Source organism: Canis lupus, chromosome 11, assembly GCF_003254725.2.
Source record: "Canis lupus dingo isolate Sandy chromosome 11, ASM325472v2, whole genome shotgun sequence".
Taxonomy (NCBI): domain Eukaryota; kingdom Metazoa; phylum Chordata; class Mammalia; order Carnivora; family Canidae; genus Canis; species Canis lupus.
Genome location: NC_064253.1, coordinates 42,429,472 through 42,434,926, shown reverse-complemented (window position 1 = coordinate 42,434,926; position 5,455 = coordinate 42,429,472).

Below are 5,455 nucleotides of genomic sequence, written 5' to 3'. Positions count from 1 at the left end.
AATCAACTCAAAGCCAAATATTTTAGATACACAATAATACAAGATAATTGTATTAAATTTAAATTAACTATATGCTCAAACTAAAAACAGATTGTTATACTGATTTTTTTAAACAATATTTAGCTATAAGCCCTTTAAAATATACACATGTGAAACTGGAATTTATTAAAATCTTGAAAGTAAAATGATATTTTAAAAAGATAAACACCCTAAAAAAGCCAATATAATTATGATAATATCAAACAAAGCAAATTTTAAGGCAATGAGAACAATTAGAGAAATCATTTAGATGAGGAAAAAATGTTAAAGTCATAAGAAATATGTATTAACAGATACCAATACTCTTGATCCAGCAATCACACACCTAGGATGCAGGCTACAGCAGTGTTTCCTCAAGTATGGACCCCACATAAGCAGCACCAGCAGCACCTGAGAAGACCTTAGGATACAAATCTCCATCAAGACCTTCTGAAACAGAAACTGTAGGGGTGGGTCCCAGAATTTGGGTCTCCACAAGTCTATCAAATGATTCTTAGGTGTGCTAAAGCTTGAAAGGCACAGTTCCACAATATAGGGAGACTATGTGGATGAGGACATATGCACAATTATTTTCATAATTTCATAGTTTGGAATAGCAAAAAAAGTGGAAATAATCAAAACCAGCAATATTCCAACTAAATATTAGAATGAACGAATAATTTATTACTTTTCATTAAATGAAATATTACACAGGAATAAAAATGATAACCACATATAAAACATAGGTGGACCTTAAAAATATAATAAATGATTTGAGAAAACTGAGCATGCATACGAAAAAAATGAGAGGGAAAAATAAAACAGATGGCAAGCACATAATGTGTGATCCCAAGTACATAAAATTCAAAAACAGCCAAAACTAGTCTCAATTCACTTGAGATGTATGACAGGCAGATTCTTAAAGTAGCTCCCGTTATCCCCACTTCCTGATGTTCATATTCTTGTCTGACCCCTTCCTTTTGAATGTAGCTGGGACATGTGACTGTCTTTTAACCAATAGGATACAGCAAAAGTGATGGGCTATACATGATCATGTTGCATAAGAATTTATCACCTGTCCTGCCAGAGTCTCTCTTTTCCTTGCTAGGTCTGATTAAGCAGGTGACCATGGTAGGGGATCCATATGGCAAGGATTTCCAGTTGGGTTCCTGCAAGGGTTCCTAGCTGACTGACAGCAAGAATGAAAACTTCATCCCCTGCTGAAAGAAAGTGAATTCTTTCTCTGGCCAACAGCCAGAGTCAGCTTAAAAGTGGATCCTTCCAGAGTGAAATGTTCAGATGAGAACCTCCACACACACCCAGCCAACATCTTGATTGCAGCCTTGCAGAGGACCTAGCTAAGCTATACCTGGACTTTCTTGACCTACAGAAACTGTTTTATCACAAACGAGTGTTGTTTTAAGTCACTGAGTCTGTTGTAATTTGTTAAATAATAGTAGAAAACTAATACAGAATGTGTCTTAGCTCCAACTCCCTAGAATCAGAGCCTGAGACAGAGATTCTTGTTCAAGGGATTCATCCACTGGAGTGATGCTGTCAGGAAAAAGGAAAGAAGGGAGCAAGACAAAGCAGAGGAAAGACTACTACAAGAATAAGGTCTGAACTAGAGACTAACTTCAGTCTGCTCCCAAGGTGAGGCCCTGAAGCATCAAACAGTTCCACCTTGAGTTCTGGAATGGTCTTTTGTGGCACAGTGCTAGTAAATTAGCCATGAGGCTGTGGAGATTCCCATTTGGCCAACAGCAATTCTCCAAATAAGTGGATGGCTGTGAACTTTTGCCATGCAAAATTCACAGCATCTTTAAGGGAAATGTGAGAGGCGGAATAGAGGACTAACTGCATCCACTACGGACTGCATAATCGAGGTAAAATTTTAAGGAAAGCTAGGAAGTGGATAGCATAAAAATCAGCAGTATTAAGATGGGTAATGCAGAGATTTTCTGGGATTCTGGCAATGTTCTATTCCTTAACCTAGGGGGCATTACACAGATGTGCTTTTTGCACCAATATTATTTATTTTATGTACTTTCCCATATATCCATTATACTCACAATAAAATAGAATTTTAAAAATTCTGCCTGGACAAAAATGGCATCTCTAAGCTTAAGAAATTTGAGTATTGAGAATTGCATTTATCTCTCTCTTATTGTGTTCTCTTATATGGCACTGCCCTGTGGTACACCTAATCCATTTTTAAATTTTACTATCCTCATTTTGTATACTCTGAATCTTACCAGACTGAGAAGTCAGAAAATTTTGTCACAGTAACTCTTAGGGAAACAAAGTAGAGGCCACCTAGAGTACCCAGATGGAGAGCTGAACTTGGGGTGGGGAAGGGGAGAAGATGCACAAAGTAAAAATATGTCAACTAGAAAACAAAAGATAATTTACAATCATGTAAGCTACTACTCTACAAGGACAGAAGAATGGGAATTGTTGGCACTCAGCAAAAAGGCTTTGTGGAGGAGGTGATTCTTTGCATTCTAATTGTTCTAATTCTCTAATAATAAAAAGAGAGAAAGCACAGAAATAAAGAGTAGAAAAAAACAGAGCTCAAGTTTTTAGCAGGAAGATTTTTGCCAAATAAAATTTAAATCACAAATCCCAGTCTTCATAATAAAAGTGAAAAATATCAGACAGGATCCAGAGTAAGCCACTTGGGTCATTTTAGCTTGAAATTCTTAGTAGTTTCCTACTATTTCTCACGCTGTTTTCAAACAGCGTGATGGAACCCCATGAGATGGATTCTAATGTGATGACCAGCCACAACCCACCTACTCCCCAGAAAATTCCAAGCACTTACCATCAATTACAGGCACATAATTATCTCTCAGTGACTTTCCATAAATTATGGTTTTTCTCTAAACACGGAAAAGGAATTAAAAAGGTGAAAGATAATGAATATCCAAGGAAATAAATATATGAAAATGCTTCAACATGTGTACAAATAATTAAGGTTAGATTTCCTTGTAATTTTTACACAGGATCATCAAATCAAGATGGATAGGTAAAATATATAGGGGCAGAAAAATATTTTAGATGAAATAAATAATATAGAATGTCAGAAACAGTGAGTCCTCAGAAAACTTAGGAGTCAGAGAGCACATTTTGGAACACTTAAGAGCTGAGCCAATCTAGACAAGTCACTCCTTGGGTCTCTTTCAGGGAGCACTGTCTGTGGAATAAGATTGTGTATCTTGGGGTGTGTGGGTGGTTCAGTCGATTAAGCTTACCATCAGGTCATCATCTCAGGATCCCGGGATCGAGCAAGCATCCTGCTCCCTCTAAGCAGGGAGTCTGCTTCTCCCTCTCCCGCAGCCTCTACTCCCTCTGCCTGTGCATTCACACTCTTTCTCTCTCTCAAATGAATAAATAAAATCTTTTTTTTTTTAAATATTGTGTACCTGAAAGCACTTTGCAAACTATTCTAGAAAAGTCAAAAGCACTTTTGCAAACTTCCGGAATTCACTTATAGTTTACAACTTGGAAAGGGGGACAGATTTTTCTAGACTTATCAATCTTTTTTCAGAATATTTTATATAAGAGTACTAAACAACAACAACAGAAATAGCTGTGAAGATAAGCCAAAACCAAAACAGACTATTGATGGTACAAGCTTTTCATTCAAAGGCATCAACCACTATACTGAAAGCATGGAAAAAAAAATATTTCCACTTCAGAATGCTTTGTGAAATTATTCTGAGCCAGGACACAATGTTAGAGGAAAACATAACTCCCCCAGGTAAAAACTTTTTCCTTCATCACTAAGTGGATCATGAATCAGTTTTAGCCTATGGTGTTCTACTCCATTGAACCCAGAACATCCAGCAGCTTCCAGAATCTGCCAAACCATCAAGCACAACAGACAATTCCCTTTAAGCCGATTCAAGTGCCGAAAAGCAGTGGGCTAGAACTTCTCCCCAAAATCTGGAGCTCAATGATGTGTAGGCTTCATTCTTCTTAAGAAAAATAACTCAAACTCTGTAGTACTTTTGCAGGGTTCAGTTAAGATATACTTCTAATTTTGGTACTTTTTATTCTTTGCTTTTGTTTTTATTTCTCAGTAAATATAAAACAAACTGTTGGGATTCTGATGGTTACTTTTGTTTCTTAGCTTTCTAAGTAAGCTTCAACTGTACATTTGTAAAACAGTTTTATTTGAATAAGATAGTAGGAAATAAAGAGAATTAAAAAGGTGACAGCAGAAAATTCAAATCAAGAAAACATGTCAAATGAAATGCAGTGCTGGGCAGTAGTAATCAAATACCCAGCCATCACACATTACACTAGTGATATGCTACTTATATGCATAGAGTGTGTTAGTGCATATGTGTCCGTGTAAGTGTATGAGTATACATAAATTACATATATAATATACATGCACATACATACATATATATACAGAGAAAGAGAGAAAGCAAAGTCAATATATATTCATTAAAGGAATGAATTTAATGCAATTCAATTAATAAAGAAATATAAATGTAGCATGATTCTAATAGAATATTATATGGATGGGATAGTCATTAGGTAGTTAAATGGAAAGTACGATTCTATGAGAGATAGAGAGGCACCTGGTTGGCTCAGTTGGTAGAGCACACATCTCTTGATCTCTGGGTTATGAGTTCAAGCCCCATGTTGGGTGTAGAGATTGCTTAAAATAAGATAAATAAAAGTCCTTAAGAGAGAAATTAGAATTTACTCTATAACCAGGTAAGGGAAAAAATGTTAGGGGACACACATGGAGTAATAAACTATTTTTTTTTGGTTGATATACAATGATTACTATTACTTGCTATGATCATTATTTTCTTTTATAATGGATATTTAAACATCAAAAATGAGATGACATCTCAATTTTTTTATAAAAATGGACTAAATTTCACTTTATGGAGAACACATCATATTGTTTCTGTTTTGGTTTTTTCTAATTTCTTGATTGATGAGAAAAGTTTGTCAGAGTCTCACCTTTGGGCTATCATTTTGGTTTTGGAATTACTATCATAGACTATACAAGCGAAGTCTTGAAAGATAGATAATCATACCATCTGAGATTCAAGCTGACCCATGAAATAGTCCTGCCCTTTCCAATACATGGTGGGGTCAGAGAGCATGAACAGATTGGAATTTTGGAAGTGGAGAGAATTTGGACTTCCTATGAAAAGATTTATTTCATGTTTGTCATATGCCATTTTCTATTAATAATAGGTTTATAGTCACAGTTATCTGGCTTAGTACACTCAAAATTTATTTTTACATATTCTCACTTCGCTAGAGAAGTGAGCTAGGTTAAAATAGTCAAAGTCCATGAAAGAAAATATTTGGGAAATTTAAGAATGCACTGACATGAGTAATAGATACACAAGCTTCAAGTCAGTTTTGAGTGAAATCCATCCAATAATGCAGCTTCTCTAGG